Consider the following 17,561-nt stretch of genomic DNA (forward strand, 5'->3'; position numbering starts at 1 on the left):
CTTTACAATATAACAAACGGGGTTTCTGTACAGAATTTTTGAAATGATAAATATTTCCTTGGTCCAGTACCCTTTGTAACCCTTTTCGAACAAAGGTTTGCTTTTTGATAGCCTAACAAGATCACCGACCTTTAACATTGGTGGTTTTGCCCTAGATTGTTTACCATACAGACGTTTCCACACTAAATGCTCATTTTGCATATTGACATCAACAGGAGCGAAACCAGTACTTGAATGTACAGTTGAATTGTAGGCTTTCATTATTTTGGGTAAGGCATCAATGTAATTTAGTTTCTTCGTTCTAGTTAATAACTTGAAAATTTTATCCTTTAAAGTTCTATTAAACCTTTCAATTACTCCGCATTTAATCGCACCTACACTAGTATAAAGACTTATCCCCTCTTTTCTTAAATAATCTTTAAACAATTTTGATAAAAATTCGCTACCTTGATCAACATTAATTCGTAACGGCTTTCTTTCTTTAATAACTCTCCGCATAGCTTTCAAAACCTCTTTACTAGTTTTATTTTTCAAAGGAAGACTCCAAGCATATTTTGAGAGGATATCAATAATAGTTAGAATATATTGAAACCCTTTATTATATTTCTTAAGATTTCGTAGATCGATCAAGTCGCACTGAAATACTTCATTGGCTGTTGTAACGTAAGTACGATTTCTTGGAAAGTATATCCTCCTTGCTTTGTGAATGGTATATGTTGGTTGAGACTGAAGCCATGTCTTAATTTTTTTCTTCGAAACATTTTTCACTCCTTGTTTCAATTTCTTTACGCTACCGTAACTGAGAGGACTTTCACTGTTATAATACACTCGGCTTAACTTATTTTCCATAATTACACTTTCTCAATGAAAGATTTTCTATTTAACCCTTGTCAATGTACGCTTAAAGCTATAAGTTCAACCTTTATCCATTCATCCTCATCTCTTATATCAATGACGTCACAGATACAGTTGTAGATTTTCCCGCCAATGACGTTACAGATACAGTTGCTTTCTACTATTACGTCTAAGATGAATTTCTTATATATTAATTACGCTTTTACGTGGACCTTTTAATTACCATTAAAACAATACCATAATCAAAATAAACTCCTTGAAAAAAGGTTAAAATTTTGAGTCAAACTAAATATTACAATGGATTGCGCAACTTTCAGCCTATCATTAACCCTTGGCAATGTATTAAAGCTATCCATTCTCGTCTCTTATCAATGACGTCACAAATACAGTTGTAGATTTTCCCGCCAATGACGTTACAGATACAGTTGCTTTCTACTATTACGTCTAAGATGAATTTCTTATATATTAATTACGCTTTTACGTGGACCTTTTAATTACCATTAAAACAATACCATAATCAAAATAAACTCCTTGAAAAAAGGTTAAAATTTTGAGTCAAACTAAATATTACAATGGATTGCGCAACTTTCAGCCTATCATTAACCCTTGGCAATGTATTAAAGCTATCCATTCTCGTCTCTTATCAATGACGTCACAAATACAGTTGTAGATTTTCCCGCCAATGACGTCACAGAGACAGTTGTAGACAGGACTGCCAGATTCCCGCGCAATGTTTTCCCGCGAGGGGGCGCGCGAGTTTTCCCGCGAGGGGGCGCAGCCGCCAGGGGGCGCGCGCGAGTTTTCCCGCGAGGGGGCGCGCCAGGGGGCGGAGTTTTCCAGGGGGCGCGCGCGAGTTTTCCCGCGAGGGGGCGGAGTTTTCCAGGGGGCGCGCGCGAGTTTCCCAGGTGGGCGTGGCGAGAGGGTGACCTTGAAATTCTACACCTACACTCTACACCTACATTCTACACCTACGGAGGTAGGAAGTGCGGCTCTATACTACTCACGTCCGCCTAACACGTGCAAGGTCCCAGGTTCGAGCCCTGTTAGATACATATTTGTCCATCGTGATTGGGCATAAAAAGCAAGATCTCTCGGAAAACTCAGCATTACTACGTATTTATGGTGTAGTGGTTATCACGCCCGCTTTACACGCGGAAGGTCCCAGGTTCGAGCCCTGGTAGATACATATTTTGACCATCGTGATAGGACATAAAAAAGCTAGTTCTCTTGGAAAACTCAGTATTACTACGTATCTATGGTGTAGTGGTTATCACGTCCGCTTTACACGCGGAATGTCCCGGGTTCGGGTCCTGGTAGATACATATTTTGACCATCGTGATAGGACATAAAAAAGCTAGGTCTCTTGGAAAACTCAGTATTACTACGTATCTATGGTGTAGTGGTTATCACGTCCGCTTTATACGCGGAAGGTCCAAGGTTCGGGTCCTGGTAGATACATATTTTGACCATCGTGATAGGACACAAAAAAAGCTAGGTCTCTTGGAAAACTCAGTATTACTACGTATCTAGGGTGTAGTGGTTATCACGTCCGCTTTACACGCGGAAGATCCCATGTTCGAGCCCTGGTAGATACATATTTTGTCCATCGTGATTGGGCATAAAAAAGCTAGGTCTCTTGGAAAACTCAGCGCTACTACGTATCTATGTTGTAGTGGTTATTACGTCCGCTTTACACGCGGAAGGTCCCAGGTTCGAGCCCTGGTAGATACATATTTTGACCATCGTGATAGGACATAAAAAAGCTAGGTCTCTTGGAAAACTCAGTATTACTACGTATCTATGGTGTAGTGGTTATCACGTCCGATTTACACGGGGAAGGTCCCAGGTTCGAGGCCTGGTAGACACATATTTTGTCCATCGTGATTGGGCATAAAAAAGCTAGGTCTCTTGGAAATTTCAGCATTACTACGTATCTATGTTGTAGTGGTTATCACGTCCGCTTTACACGCGGAAGGTCCCAGGTTCGAGCCCTGGTAGATACATATTTTGACCATCGTGATTGGGCATAAAAATTAGCTAGATCTCTCGGAAAACTCAGTATTACTACTTATATATGGTGTAGCGGTTATCACGTCCGCCTAACACGTGCAAGGTCCCAGGTTCGAGCCCTGTTAGATACATATTTTGTCCATCGTGATTGGGCATAAAAAAGCTAGGTCTCTTGGAAAACTCAGCATTACGACGTATCTATGGTGTAGTGGTTATCACGTCCGCTTTACTCGCGGAAGGTCCCAGGTTCGGGTCCTGGTAGATACATATTTTGACCATCGTGATAGGACATAAAAAAAGCTAGGTCTCTTGGAAAACTCAGTATTACTACGTATCTAGGGTGTAGTGGTTATCACGTCCGCTTTACACGCGGAAGGTCCCATGTTCGAGCCCTGATAGATACATATTTTGTCCATCGTGATTGGGCATAAAAAAGCTAGGTCTCTTGGAAAGCTCAGTATTACTACGTATCTATGGTGTAGTGGTTATCACGTCCGCTTTACACGGGGAAGGTCCCAGGTTCGAGCCCTGGTAGACACATATTTTGTCCATCGTGATTGGGCATAAAAAAGCTAGGTCTATTGGAAATTTCAGCATTACTACGTATCTATGTTGTAGTGGCTATCACGTCCGCTTTAAACGCGGAAGGTCCCAGGTTCGAGCCCAGGTAGATACATATTTTGACCATCGTGATTGGGCATAAAAATTAGCTAGATCTCTCGGAAAACTCAGTATTACTACTTATATATGGTGTAGCGGTTATCACGTCCGCCTAACACGTGCAAGGTCCCAGGTTCGAGCCCTGTTAGATACATATTTTGACCATCGTGATAGGACATAAAAAAAGCTAGGTCTCTTGGAAAACTCAGTATTGCTACGTATCTGTGGTGTAGTGGTTATCACGTCCGCTTTACACGGGGAAGGTCCCAGGTTCGAGCCCTGCTAGACACATATTTTGTCCATCGTGATTGGGCATAAAAAAGCTAGGTCTCTTGAAAAACTCAGTATTACTACGTATCTAGGGTGTAGTGGTTATCACGTCCGCTTTACACGCGGAAGGTCCCATGTTCGAGCCCTGGTAGATACATATTTTGTCCATCGTGATTGGGCATAAAAAAGCTAGGTCTCTTGGAAAACTCAGCGCAACTACGTATCTATGTTGTAGTGGTTATTACGTCCGCTTTACACGCGGAAGGTCCCAGGTTCGAGCCCTGTTAGATACATATTTTGACCATCGTGATTGGGCATAAAAATTAGCTAGATCTCTCGGAAAACTCAGCATTACGACGTATCTATGGTGTAGTGGTTATCACGTCCGCTTTACACGCGGAAGGTCCCAGGTTCGAGACCTGGTAGATACATACTTTGTCCATCGTAATTGGGCATAATAAAGCTAGTTATCTTGGAAAACTCAGTATTATTACGTATCTATGGTGTAGTGGTTATCACGTCCGCTTTACACGCGGAAGGTCCCAGGTTCGGGTCCTGGTAGATACATATTTTGACCATCGTGATAGGACATAAAAAAAGCTAGGTCTCTTGGAAAACTCAGTATTACTACGTATCTGTGGTGTAGTGGTTATCACGTCCGCCTAACACGCGGATGGTCCCAGGTTCGAGCCCTGGTAGATGCATATTTTGACCATCGTGATAGGACATAAAAAAGCTAGGTCTCTTGGAAAACTCAGTATTACTACGTATCTATGGTGTAGTGGTTATCACGTCCGCTTTACACGCGGTAGGTCCCAGGTTCAAGCCCTGGTAGATACATATTTTGACCATCGTGATTGGGCATAAAAATTAGCTAGATCTCTCGGAAAACTCAGTATTACTACGTATCTATGGTGTAGTGGTTATCACGTCCGCTTTACACGGGGAAGGTCCCAGGTTCGAGCCCTGGTAGACACATATTTTGTCCATCGTGATTGGGCATAAAAAAGCTAGGTCTATTGGAAATTTCAGCATTACTACGTATCTATGTTGTAGTGGCTATCACGTCCGCTTTACACGCGGAAGGTCCCAGGTTCGAGCCCAGGTAGATACATATTTTGACCATCGTGATTGGGCATAAAAATTAGCTAGATCTCTCGGAAAACTCAGTATTACTACTTATATATGGTGTAGCGGTTATCACGTCCGCCTAACACGTGCAAGGTCCCAGGTTCGAGCCCTGTTAGATACATATTTTGACCATCGTGATAGGACATAAAAAAAGCTAGGTCTCTTGGAAAACTCAGTATTGCTACGTGTCTGTGGTGTAGTGGTTATCACGTCCGCTTTACACGGGGAAGGTCCCAGGTTCGAGCCCTGCTAGACACATATTTTGTCCATCGTGATTGGGCATAAAAAAGCTAGGTCTCTTGAAAAACTCAGTATTACTACGTATCTAGGGTGTAGTGGTTATCACGTCCGCTTTACACGCGGAAGGTCCCATGTTCGAGCCCTGGTAGATACATATTTTGTCCATCGTGATTGGGCATAAAAAAGCTAGGTCTCTTGGAAAACTCAGCGCAACTACGTATCTATGTTGTAGTGGTTATTACGTCCGCTTTACACGCGGAAGGTCCCAGGTTCGAGCCCTGTTAGATACATATTTTGACCATCGTGATTGGGCATAAAAATTAGCTAGATCTCTCGGAAAACTCAGCATTACGACGTATCTATGGTGTAGTGGTTATCACGTCCGCTTTACACGCGGAAGGTCCCAGGTTCGAGACCTGGTAGATACATACTTTGTCCATCGTAATTGGGCATAATAAAGCTAGTTATCTTGGAAAACTCAGTATTATTACGTATCTATGGTGTAGTGGTTATCACGTCCGCTTTACACGCGGAAGGTCCCAGGTTCGGGTCCTGGTAGATACATATTTTGACCATCGTGATAGGACATAAAAAAAGCTAGGTCTCTTGGAAAACTCAGTATTACTACGTATCTGTGGTGTAGTGGTTATCACGTCCGCCTAACACGCGGATGGTCCCAGGTTCGAGCCCTGGTAGATGCATATTTTGACCATCGTGATAGGACATAAAAAAGCTAGGTCTCTTGGAAAACTCAGTATTACTACGTATCTATGGTGTAGTGGTTATCACGTCCGCTTTACACGCGGTAGGTCCCAGGTTCAAGCCCTGGTAGATACATATTTTGACCATCGTGATTGGGCATAAAAATTAGCTAGATCTCTCGGAAAACTCAGTATTACTACGTATCTATGGTGTAGTGGTTATCACGTCCGCTTTACACGGGGAAGGTCCCAGGTTCGAGCCCTGGTAGACACATATTTTGTCCATCGTGATTGGGCATAAAAAAGCTAGGTCTATTGGAAATTTCAGCATTACTACGTATCTATGTTGTAGTGGCTATCACGTCCGCTTTACACGCGGAAGGTCCCAGGTTCGAGCCCAGGTAGATACATATTTTGACCATCGTGATTGGGCATAAAAATTAGCTAGATCTCTCGGAAAACTCAGTATTACTACTTATATATGGTGTAGCGGTTATCACGTCCGCCTAACACGTGCAAGGTCCCAGGTTCGAGCCCTGTTAGATACATATTTTGACCATCGTGATAGGACATAAAAAAAGCTAGGTCTCTTGGAAAACTCAGTATTGCTACGTGTCTGTGGTGTAGTGGTTATCACGTCCGCTTTACACGGGGAAGGTCCCAGGTTCGAGCCCTGCTAGACACATATTTTGTCCATCGTGATTGGGCATAAAAAAGCTAGGTCTCTTGAAAAACTCAGTATTACTACGTATCTAGGGTGTAGTGGTTATCACGTCCGCTTTACACGCGGAAGGTCCCATGTTCGAGCCCTGGTAGATACATATTTTGTCCATCGTGATTGGGCATAAAAAAGCTAGGTCTCTTGGAAAACTCAGCGCAACTACGTATCTATGTTGTAGTGGTTATTACGTCCGCTTTACACGCGGAAGGTCCCAGGTTCGAGCCCTGTTAGATACATATTTTGACCATCGTGATTGGGCATAAAAATTAGCTAGATCTCTCGGAAAACTCAGCATTACGACGTATCTATGGTGTAGTGGTTATCACGTCCGCTTTACACGCGGAAGGTCCCAGGTTCGAGACCTGGTAGATACATACTTTGTCCATCGTAATTGGGCATAATAAAGCTAGTTATCTTGGAAAACTCAGTATTATTACGTATCTATGGTGTAGTGGTTATCACGTCCGCTTTACACGCGGAAGGTCCCAGGTTCGGGTCCTGGTAGATACATATTTTGACCATCGTGATAGGACATAAAAAAAGCTAGGTCTCTTGGAAAACTCAGTATTACTACGTATCTGTGGTGTAGTGGTTATCACGTCCGCCTAACACGCGGATGGTCCCAGGTTCGAGCCCTGGTAGATGCATATTTTGACCATCGTGATAGGACATAAAAAAGCTAGGTCTCTTGGAAAACTCAGTATTACTACGTATCTATGGTGTAGTGGTTATCACGTCCGCTTTACACGCGGTAGGTCCCAGGTTCAAGCCCTGGTAGATACATATTTTGACCATCGTGATTGGGCATAAAAATTAGCTAGATCTCTCGGAAAACTCAGTATTACTACTTATATATGGTGTAGCGGTTATCACGTCCGCCTAACACGTGCAAGGTCCCAGGTTCGAGCCCTGTTAGATACATATTTTGTCCATCGTGATTGGGCATAAAAAAGCTAGGTCTCTTGGAAAACTCAGCATTACGACGTATCTATGGTGTAGTGGTTATCACGTCCGCTTTACTCGCGGAAGGTCCCAGGTTCGGGTCCTGGTAGATACATATTTTGACCATCGTGATAGGACATAAAAAAGCTAGGTCTCTTGGAAAACTCAGTATTACTACGTATCTAGGGTGTAGTGGTTATCACGTCCGCTTTACACGCGGAAGGTCCCATGTTCGACCCTGATAGATACATATTTTGTCCATCGTGATTGGGCATAAAAAAGCTAGGTCTCTTGGAAAGCTCAGTATTACTACGTATCTATGGTGTAGTGGTTATCACGTCCGCTTTACACGGGGAAGGTCCCAGGTTCGAGCCCTGGTAGACACATATTTTGTCCATCGTGATTGGGCATAAAAAAGCTAGGTCTATTGGAAATTTCAGCATTACTACGTATCTATGTTGTAGTGGCTATCACGTCCGCTTTACACGCGGAAGGTCCCAGGTTCGAGCCCTGGTAGATACATATTTTGACCATCGTGATAGGACATAAAAAAAGCTAGGTCTCTTGGAAAACTCAGTATTACTACGTATCTAGGGTGTAGTGGTTATCACGTCCGCTTTACACGCGGAAGGTCCCATGTTCGAGCCCTGGTAGATACATATTTTGTCCATCGTGATTGGGCATAAAAAAGCTAGGTGTCTTGGAAAGCTCAGTATTACTACGTATCTATGTTGTAGTGGTTATCACGTCCGCTTTACACGGGGAAGGTCCCAGGTTCGAGCCCTGGTAGACACATATTTTGTCCATCGTGATTGGGCATAAAAAAGCTAGGTCTATTGGAAATTTCAGCATTACTACGTATCTATGTTGTAGTGGTTATCACGTCCGCTTTACACGCGGAAGGTCCCATGTTCGAGCCCTGGTAGATCCATGTTTTGTCCATCGTGATTGGGCATAAAAATTAGCTAGATCTCTCTGAAAACTCAGTATTACTACTTATATATGGTGGAGTGGTTATCACGTCCGCCTAACACGTGCAAGGTCCCAGGTTCGAGCCCTGTTAGATACATATTTGTCCATCGTGATTGGGCTTAAAAAAGCAAGATCTCTCGGAAAACTCAGCATTACTACGTATTTATGGTGTAGTGGTTATCACGTCCGCTTTACACGCGGAAGGTCCCAGGTTCGAGCCCTGTTAGATACATATTTTGACCATCGTGATTGGGCATAAAAATTAGCTAGATCTCTCGGAAAACTCAGTATTACTACTTATATATGGTGTAGCGGTTATCACCTCCGCCTAACACGTGCAAGGTCCCAGGTTCGAGCCCTGTTAGATACATATTTTGTCCATCGTGATTGGGCATAAAAAAGCTAGGTCTCTTGGAAAACTCAGCATTACGACGTATCTATGGTGTAGTGGTTATCACGTCCGCTTTACTCGCGGAAGGTCCCAGGTTCGGGTCCTGGTAGATACATATTTTGACCATCGTGATAGGACATAAAAAAAGCTAGGTCTCTTGGAAAACTCAGTATTACTACGTATCTAGGGTGTAGTGGTTATCACGTCCGCTTTACACGCGGAAGGTCCCATGTTCGAGCCCTGGTAGATCCATGTTTTGTCCATCGTGATTGGGCATAAAAATTAGCTAGATCTCTCTGAAAACTCAGTATTACTACTTATATATGGTGGAGTGGTTATCACGTCCGCCTAACACGTGCAAGGTCCCAGGTTCGAGCCCTGTTAGATACATATTTGTCCATCGTGATAGGACATAAAAAAGCTAGGTCTCTTGGAAAACTCAGTATTACTACGTATCTATGGTGTAGTGGTTATCACGTCCGCTTTACACGCGGTAGGTCCCAGGTTCAAGCCCTGGTAGATACATATTTTGACCATCGTGATTGGGCATAAAAATTAGCTAGATCTCTCGGAAAACTCAGTATTACTACTTATATATGGTGTAGCGGTTATCACGTCCGCCTAACACGTGCAAGGTCCCAGGTTCGAGCCCTGTTAGATACATATTTTGTCCATCGTGATTGGGCATAAAAAAGCTAGGTCTCTTGGAAAACTCAGCATTACGACGTATCTATGGTGTAGTGGTTATCACGTCCGCTTTACTCGCGGAAGGTCCCAGGTTCGAGCCCTGGTAGACACATATTTTGTCCATCGTGATTGGGCATAAAAAAGCTAGGTCTATTGGAAATTTCAGCATTACTACGTATCTATGTTGTAGTGGCTATCACGTCCGCTTTACACGCGGAAGGTCCCAGGTTCGAGCCCTGGTAGATACATATTTTGACCATCGTGATAGGACATAAAAAAAGCTAGGTCTCTTGGAAAACTCAGTATTACTACGTATCTAGGGTGTAGTGGTTATCACGTCCGCTTTACACGCGGAAGGTCCCATGTTCGAGCCCTGGTAGATACATATTTTGTCCATCGTGATTGGGCATAAAAAAGCTAGGTGTCTTGGAAAGCTCAGTATTACTACGTATCTATGTTGTAGTGGTTATCACGTCTGCTTTACACGGGGAAGGTCCCAGGTTCGAGCCCTGGTAGACACATATTTTGTCCATCGTGATTGGGCATAAAAAAGCTAGGTCAATTGGAAATTTCAGCATTACTACGTATCTATGTTGTAGTGGTTATCACGTCCGCTTTACACGCGGAAGGTCCCATGTTCGAGCCCTGGTAGATCCATGTTTTGTCCATCGTGATTGGGCATAAAAATTAGCTAGATCTCTCTGAAAACTCAGTATTACTACTTATATATGGTGGAGTGGTTATCACGTCCGCCTAACACGTGCAAGGTCCCAGGTTCGAGCCCTGTTAGATACATATTTGTGCATCGTGATTGGGCTTAAAAAAGCAAGATCTCTCGGAAAACTCAGCATTACTACGTATTTATGGTGTAGTGGTTATCACGTCCGCTTTACACGCGGAAGGTCCCAGGTTCGAGCCCTGTTAGATACATATTTTGACCATCGTGATTGGGCATAAAAATTAGCTAGATCTCTCGGAAAACTCAGTATTACTACTTATATATTGTGTAGCGGTTATCACGTCCGCCTAACACGTGCAAGGTCCCAGGTTCGAGCCCTGTTAGATACATATTTTGTCCATCGTGATTGGGCATAAAAAAGCTAGGTCTCTCGGAAAACTCAGCATTACGACGTATCTATGGTGTAGTGGTTATCACGTCCGCTTTACTCGCGGAAGGTCCCAGGTTCGGGTCCTGGTAGATACATATTTTGACCATCGTGATAGGACATAAAAAAGCTAGGTCTCTTGGAAAACTCAGTATTACTACGTATCTAGGGTGTAGTGGTTATCACGTCCGCTTTACAGGCGGAAGGTCCCATGTTCGAGCCCTGATAGATACATATTTTGTCCATCGTGATTGGGCATAAAAAAGCTAGGTCTCTCGGAAAACTCAGCATTACGACGTATCTATGGTGTAGTGGTTATCACGTCCGCTTTACTCGCGGAAGGTCCCAGGTTTGGGTCCTGGTAGATTCATATTTTGACCATCGTGATAGGACATAAAAAAAGCTAGGTCTCTTGGAAAACTCAGTATTACTACGTATCTAGGGTGTAGTGGTTATCACGTCCGCTTTACAGGCGGAAGGTCCCATGTTCGAGCCCTGATAGATACATATTTTGTCCATCGTGATTGGGCATAAAAAAGCTAGGTCTCTTGGAAAGCTCAGTATTACTACGTATCTATGGTGTAGTGGTTATCACGTCCGCTTTACACGCGGTAGGTCCCAGGTTCAAGCCCTGGTAGATACATATTTTGACCATCGTGATTGGGCATAAAAATTAGCTAGATCTCTCGGAAAACTCAGTATTACTACTTATATATGGTGTAGCGGTTATCACGTCCGCCTAACACGTGCAAGGTCCCAGGTTCGAGCCCTGTTAGATACATATTTGTCCATCGTGATAGGACATAAAAAAGCTAGGTCTCTTGGAAAACTCAGTATTACTACGTATCTAGGGTGTAGTGGTTATCACGTCCGCTTTACAGGCGGAAGGTCCCATGTTCGAGCCCTGATAGATACATATTTTGTCCATCGTGATTGGGCATAAAAAAGCTAGGTCTCTTGGAAAGCTCAGTATTACTACGTATCTATGGTGTAGTGGTTATCACGTCCGCTTTACACGCGGTAGGTCCCATGTTCGAGCCCTGGTAGATCCATGTTTTGTCCATCGTGATTGGGCATAAAAATTAGCTAGATCTCTCTGAAAACTCAGTATTACTACTTATATATGGTGGAGTGGTTATCACGTCCGCCTAACACGTGCAAGGTCCCAGGTTCGAGCCCTGTTAGATACATATTTGTCCATCGTGATAGGACATAAAAAAGCTAGGTCTCTTGGAAAACTCAGTATTACTACGTATCTATGGTGTAGTGGTTATCACGTCCGCTTTACACGCGGTAGGTCCCAGGTTCAAGCCCTGGTAGATACATATTTTGACCATCGTGATTGGGCATAAAAATTAGCTAGATCTCTCGGAAAACTCAGTATTACTACTTATATATGGTGTAGCGGTTATCACGTCCGCCTAACACGTGCAAGGTCCCAGGTTCGAGCCCTGTTAGATACATATTTTGTCCATCGTGATTGGGCATAAAAAAGCTAGGTCTCTTGGAAAACTCAGCATTACGACGTATCTATGGTGTAGTGGTTATCACGTCCGCTTTACTCGCGGAAGGTCCCAGGTTCGAGCCCTGGTAGACACATATTTTGTCCATCGTGATTGGGCATAAAAAAGCTAGGTCTATTGGAAATTTCAGCATTACTACGTATCTATGTTGTAGTGGCTATCACGTCCGCTTTACACGCGGAAGGTCCCAGGTTCGAGCCCTGGTAGATACATATTTTGACCATCGTGATAGGACATAAAAAAAGCTAGGTCTCTTGGAAAACTCAGTATTACTACGTATCTAGGGTGTAGTGGTTATCACGTCCGCTTTACACGCGGAAGGTCCCATGTTCGAGCCCTGGTAGATACATATTTTGTCCATCGTGATTGGGCATAAAAAAGCTAGGTGTCTTGGAAAGCTCAGTATTACTACGTATCTATGTTGTAGTGGTTATCACGTCTGCTTTACACGGGGAAGGTCCCAGGTTCGAGCCCTGGTAGACACATATTTTGTCCATCGTGATTGGGCATAAAAAAGCTAGGTCTATTGGAAATTTCAGCATTACTACGTATCTATGTTGTAGTGGTTATCACGTCCGCTTTACACGCGGAAGGTCCCATGTTCGAGCCCTGGTAGATCCATGTTTTGTCCATCGTGATTGGGCATAAAAATTAGCTAGATCTCTCTGAAAACTCAGTATTACTACTTATATATGGTGGAGTGGTTATCACGTCCGCCTAACACGTGCAAGGTCCCAGGTTCGAGCCCTGTTAGATACATATTTGTGCATCGTGATTGGGCTTAAAAAAGCAAGATCTCTCGGAAAACTCAGCATTACTACGTATTTATGGTGTAGTGGTTATCACGTCCGCTTTACACGCGGAAGGTCCCAGGTTCGAGCCCTGTTAGATACATATTTTGACCATCGTGATTGGGCATAAAAATTAGCTAGATCTCTCGGAAAACTCAGTATTACTACTTATATATTGTGTAGCGGTTATCACGTCCGCCTAACACGTGCAAGGTCCCAGGTTCGAGCCCTGTTAGATACATATTTTGTCCATCGTGATTGGGCATAAAAAAGCTAGGTCTCTCGGAAAACTCAGCATTACGACGTATCTATGGTGTAGTGGTTATCACGTCCGCTTTACTCGCGGAAGGTCCCAGGTTCGGGTCCTGGTAGATACATATTTTGACCATCGTGATAGGACATAAAAAAGCTAGGTCTCTTGGAAAACTCAGTATTACTACGTATCTAGGGTGTAGTGGTTATCAGGTCCGCTTTACAGGCGGAAGGTCCCATGTTCGAGCCCTGATAGATACATATTTTGTCCATCGTGATTGGGCATAAAAAAGCTAGGTCTCTCGGAAAACTCAGCATTACGACGTATCTATGGTGTAGTGGTTATCACGTCCGCTTTACTCGCGGAAGGTCCCAGGTTCGGGTCCTGGTAGATACATATTTTGACCATCGTGATAGGACATAAAAAAAGCTAGGTCTCTTGGAAAACTCAGTATTACTACGTATCTAGGGTGTAGTGGTTATCACGTCCGCTTTACAGGCGGAAGGTCCCATGTTCGAGCCCTGATAGATACATATTTTGTCCATCGTGATTGGGCATAAAAAAGCTAGGTCTCTTGGAAAGCTCAGTATTACTACGTATCTATGGTGTAGTGGTTATCACGTCCGCTTTACACGGGGAACGTCCCAGGTTCGAGCCCTGGTAGACACATATTTTGTCCATCGTGATTGGGCATAAAAAAGCTAGGTCTATTGAAAATTTCAGCATTACTACGTATCTATGTTGTAGTGGCTATCACGTCCGCTTTACACGCGGAAGGTCCCAGGTTCGAGCCCTGGTAGATACATATTTTGACCATCGTGATAGGACATAAAAAAAGCTAGGTCTCTTGGAAAACTCAGTATTACTACGTATCTAGGGTGTAGTGGTTATCACGTCCGCTTTACACGCGGAAGGTCCCATGTTCGAGCCCTGGTAGATACATATTTTGTCCATCGTGATTGGGCATAAAAAAGCTAGGTCTCTTGGAAAGCTCAGTATTACTACGTATCTATGTTGTAGTGGTTATCACGTCCGCTTTACACGGGGAAGGTCCCAGGTTCGAGCCCTGGTAGACACATATTTTGTCCATCGTGATTGGGCATAAAAAAGCTAGGTCTCTTGGAAAACTCAGTATTACTACGTATCTAGGGTGTAGTGGTTATCACGTCCGCTTTACACGCGGAAGGTCCCATGTTCGAGCCCTGGTAGATACATATTTTGTCCATCGTGATTGGGCATAAAAAAGCTAGGTCTCTTGGAAAGCTCAGTATTACTACGTATCTATGTTGTAGTGGTTATCACGTCCGCTTTACACGGGGAAGGTCCCAGGTTCGAGCCCTGGTAGACACATATTTTGTCCATCGTGATTGGGCATAAAAAAGCTAGGTCTATTGGAAATTTCAGCATTACTACGTATCTATGTTGTAGTGGTTATCACGTCCGCTTTACACGCGGAAAGTCCCAGGTTCGAGCCCTGGTAGATACATATTTTGTCCATCGTGATTGGGCATAAAAAAGCTAGGTCTATTGGAAATTTCAGCATTACTACGTATCTATGTTGTAGTGGTTATCACGTCCGCTTTACACGCGGAAGGTCCCATGTTCGAGCCCTGGTAGATCCATGTTTTGTCCATCGTGATTGGGCATAAAAATTAGCTAGATCTCTCTGAAAACTCAGTATTACTACTTATATATGGTGGAGTGGTTATCACGTCCGCCTAACACGTGCAAGGTCCCAGGTTCGAGCCCTGTTAGATACATATTTGTCCATCGTGATTGGGCTTAAAAAAGAAAGATCTCTCGGAAAACTCAGCATTACTACGTATTTATGGTGTAGTGGTTATCACGCCCGCTTTACACGCGGAAGGTCCCAGGTTCGAGCCCTGGTAGATACATATTTTGACCATCGTGATAGGACACAAAAAAGCTAGGTCTCTTGGAAAGCTCAGTATTACTACGTATCTATGTTGTAGTGGTTATCACGTCCGCTTTACACGGGGAAGGTCCCAGGTTCGAGCCCTGGTAGACACATATTTTGTCCATCGTGATTGGGCATAAAAAAGCTAGGTCTATTGGAAATTTCAGCATTACTACGTATCTATGTTGTAGTGGTTATCACGTCCGCTTTACACGCGGAAGGTCCCATGTTCGAGCCCTGGTAGATCCATGTTTTGTCCATCGTGATTGGGCATAAAAATTAGCTAGATCTCTCTGAAAACTCAGTATTACTACTTATATATGGTGGAGTGGTTATCACGTCCGCCTAACACGTGCAAGGTCCCAGGTTCGAGCCCTGTTAGATACATATTTGTCCATCGTGATTGGGCTTAAAAAAGCAAGATCTCTCGGAAAACTCAGCATTACTACGTATTTATGGTGTAGTGGTTATCACGTCCGCTTTACACGCGGAAGGTCCCAGGTTCGAGCCCTGTTAGATACATATTTTGACCATCGTGATTGGGCATAAAAATTAGCTAAATCTCTCGGAAAACTCAGTATTACTACTTATATATTGTGTAGCGGTTATCACGTCCGCCTAACACGTGCAAGGTCCCAGGTTCGAGCCCTGTTAGATACATATTTTGTCCATCGTGATTGGGCATAAAAAAGCTAGGTCTCTTGGAAAACTCAGCATTACGACGTATCTATGGTGTAGTGGTTATCACGTCCGCTTTACTCGCGGAAGGTCCCAGGTTCGGGTCCTGGTAGATACATATTTTGACCATCGTGATAGGACATAAAAAAAGCTAGGTCTCTTGGAAAACTCAGTATTACTACGTATCTAGGGTGTAGTGGTTATCACGTCCGCTTTACACGCGGAAGGTCCCATGTTCGACCCTGATAGATACATATTTTGTCCATCGTGATTGGGCATAAAAAAGCTAGGTCTCTTGGAAAGCTCAGTATTACTACGTATCTATGGTGTAGTGGTTATCACGTCCGCTTTACACGGGGAAGGTCCCAGGTTCGAGCCCTGGTAGACACATATTTTGTCCATCGTGATTGGGCATAAAAAAGCTAGGTCTATTGGAAATTTCAGCATTACTACGTATCTATGTTGTAGTGGCTATCACGTCCGCTTTACACGCGGAAGGTCCCAGGTTCGAGCCCTGGTAGATACATATTTTGACCATCGTGATAGGACATAAAAAAAGCTAGGTCTCTTGGAAAACTCAGTATTACTACGTATCTAGGGTGTAGTGGTTATCACGTCCGCTTTACACGCGGAAGGTCCCATGTTCGAGCCCTGGTAGATACATATTTTGTCCATCGTGATTGGGCATAAAAAAGCTAGGTCTCTTGGAAAGCTCAGTATTACTACGTATCTATGTTGTAGTGGTTATCACGTCCGCTTTACACGGGGAAGGTCCCAGGTTCGAGCCCTGGTAGACACATATTTTGTCCATCGTGATTGGGCATAAAAAAGCTAGGTCTATTGGAAATTTCAGCATTACTACGTATCTATGTTGTAGTGGTTATCACGTCCGCTTTACACGCGGAAGGTCCCATGTTCGAGCCCTGGTAGATCCATGTTTTGTCCATCGTGATTGGGCATAAAAATTAGCTAGATCTCTCTGAAAACTCAGTATTACTACTTATATATGGTGGAGTGGTTATCACGTCCGCCTAACACGTGCAAGGTCCCAGGTTCGAGCCCTGTTAGATACATATTTGTCCATCGTGATTGGGCTTAAAAAAGCAAGATCTCTCGGAAAACTCAGCATTACTACGTATTTATGGTGTAGTGGTTATCACGTCCGCTTTACACGCGGAAGGTCCCAGGTTCGAGCCCTGTTAGATACATATTTTGACCATCGTGATTGGGCATAAAAATTAGCTAGATCTCTCGGAAAACTCAGTATTACTACTTATATATGGTGTAGCGGTTATCACCTCCGCCTAACACGTGCAAGGTCCCAGGTTCGAGCCCTGTTAGATACATATTTTGTCCATCGTGATTGGGCATAAAAAAGCTAGGTCTCTTGGAAAACTCAGCATTACGACGTATCTATGGTGTAGTGGTTATCACGTCCGCTTTACTCGCGGAAGGTCCCAGGTTCGGGTCCTGGTAGATACATATTTTGACCATCGTGATAGGACATAAAAAAAGCTAGGTCTCTTGGAAAACTCAGTATTACTACGTATCTAGGGTGTAGTGGTTATCACGTCCGCTTTACACGCGGAAGGTCCCATGTTCGAGCCCTGGTAGATCCATGTTTTGTCCATCGTGATTGGGCATAAAAATTAGCTAGATCTCTCTGAAAACTCAGTATTACTACTTATATATGGTGGAGTGGTTATCACGTC

General features: G+C 43.6%; 19 non-coding genes across 19 annotated transcripts; all 19 read left to right on the forward strand.

Moving 5' to 3' along the window:
- Nucleotides 1-1,968: 1,968 nt before the first annotated feature.
- Nucleotides 1,969-2,041, forward strand: TRNAV-UAC (transfer RNA valine (anticodon UAC)). Its single transcript has one exon. It is a non-coding gene; the product is annotated as a tRNA-Val (tRNA).
- Nucleotides 2,042-2,240: 199 nt separating this feature from the next.
- On the forward strand, nucleotides 2,241-2,313 carry TRNAI-UAU (transfer RNA isoleucine (anticodon UAU)). The gene has a single exon. It is a non-coding gene; the product is annotated as a tRNA-Ile (tRNA).
- A 472-nt stretch (nucleotides 2,314-2,785) lies between these two features.
- TRNAV-UAC (transfer RNA valine (anticodon UAC)) lies at nucleotides 2,786-2,858 on the forward strand. The gene has a single exon. It is a non-coding gene; the product is annotated as a tRNA-Val (tRNA).
- Nucleotides 2,859-4,153: 1,295 nt separating this feature from the next.
- Nucleotides 4,154-4,226, forward strand: TRNAV-UAC (transfer RNA valine (anticodon UAC)). The gene has a single exon. It is a non-coding gene; the product is annotated as a tRNA-Val (tRNA).
- Nucleotides 4,227-4,289: 63 nt separating this feature from the next.
- TRNAV-UAC (transfer RNA valine (anticodon UAC)) lies at nucleotides 4,290-4,362 on the forward strand. Its single transcript has one exon. It is a non-coding gene; the product is annotated as a tRNA-Val (tRNA).
- Nucleotides 4,363-4,426: 64 nt separating this feature from the next.
- TRNAV-AAC (transfer RNA valine (anticodon AAC)) lies at nucleotides 4,427-4,499 on the forward strand. The gene has a single exon. It is a non-coding gene; the product is annotated as a tRNA-Val (tRNA).
- Nucleotides 4,500-4,562: 63 nt separating this feature from the next.
- On the forward strand, nucleotides 4,563-4,635 carry TRNAV-UAC (transfer RNA valine (anticodon UAC)). The gene has a single exon. It is a non-coding gene; the product is annotated as a tRNA-Val (tRNA).
- Nucleotides 4,636-5,521: 886 nt separating this feature from the next.
- Nucleotides 5,522-5,594, forward strand: TRNAV-UAC (transfer RNA valine (anticodon UAC)). Its single transcript has one exon. It is a non-coding gene; the product is annotated as a tRNA-Val (tRNA).
- Nucleotides 5,595-5,657: 63 nt separating this feature from the next.
- On the forward strand, nucleotides 5,658-5,730 carry TRNAV-UAC (transfer RNA valine (anticodon UAC)). Its single transcript has one exon. It is a non-coding gene; the product is annotated as a tRNA-Val (tRNA).
- Nucleotides 5,731-5,794: 64 nt separating this feature from the next.
- On the forward strand, nucleotides 5,795-5,867 carry TRNAV-AAC (transfer RNA valine (anticodon AAC)). Its single transcript has one exon. It is a non-coding gene; the product is annotated as a tRNA-Val (tRNA).
- Nucleotides 5,868-5,930: 63 nt separating this feature from the next.
- TRNAV-UAC (transfer RNA valine (anticodon UAC)) lies at nucleotides 5,931-6,003 on the forward strand. Its single transcript has one exon. It is a non-coding gene; the product is annotated as a tRNA-Val (tRNA).
- An 886-nt stretch (nucleotides 6,004-6,889) lies between these two features.
- On the forward strand, nucleotides 6,890-6,962 carry TRNAV-UAC (transfer RNA valine (anticodon UAC)). Its single transcript has one exon. It is a non-coding gene; the product is annotated as a tRNA-Val (tRNA).
- A 63-nt stretch (nucleotides 6,963-7,025) lies between these two features.
- On the forward strand, nucleotides 7,026-7,098 carry TRNAV-UAC (transfer RNA valine (anticodon UAC)). The gene has a single exon. It is a non-coding gene; the product is annotated as a tRNA-Val (tRNA).
- Nucleotides 7,099-7,162: 64 nt separating this feature from the next.
- TRNAV-AAC (transfer RNA valine (anticodon AAC)) lies at nucleotides 7,163-7,235 on the forward strand. Its single transcript has one exon. It is a non-coding gene; the product is annotated as a tRNA-Val (tRNA).
- Nucleotides 7,236-7,298: 63 nt separating this feature from the next.
- TRNAV-UAC (transfer RNA valine (anticodon UAC)) lies at nucleotides 7,299-7,371 on the forward strand. The gene has a single exon. It is a non-coding gene; the product is annotated as a tRNA-Val (tRNA).
- A 1,974-nt stretch (nucleotides 7,372-9,345) lies between these two features.
- Nucleotides 9,346-9,418, forward strand: TRNAV-UAC (transfer RNA valine (anticodon UAC)). Its single transcript has one exon. It is a non-coding gene; the product is annotated as a tRNA-Val (tRNA).
- Nucleotides 9,419-11,256: 1,838 nt separating this feature from the next.
- TRNAV-UAC (transfer RNA valine (anticodon UAC)) lies at nucleotides 11,257-11,329 on the forward strand. Its single transcript has one exon. It is a non-coding gene; the product is annotated as a tRNA-Val (tRNA).
- A 609-nt stretch (nucleotides 11,330-11,938) lies between these two features.
- On the forward strand, nucleotides 11,939-12,011 carry TRNAV-UAC (transfer RNA valine (anticodon UAC)). Its single transcript has one exon. It is a non-coding gene; the product is annotated as a tRNA-Val (tRNA).
- Nucleotides 12,012-15,075: 3,064 nt separating this feature from the next.
- Nucleotides 15,076-15,148, forward strand: TRNAV-UAC (transfer RNA valine (anticodon UAC)). Its single transcript has one exon. It is a non-coding gene; the product is annotated as a tRNA-Val (tRNA).
- Nucleotides 15,149-17,561: the final 2,413 nt, after the last annotated feature.

This window comes from Phalangium opilio, unplaced genomic scaffold (assembly GCF_054372755.1).
Source record: "Phalangium opilio isolate 3A_F unplaced genomic scaffold, DU_Popi_V2 ptg000013l_1, whole genome shotgun sequence".
NCBI lineage: Eukaryota > Metazoa > Arthropoda > Arachnida > Opiliones > Phalangiidae > Phalangium > Phalangium opilio.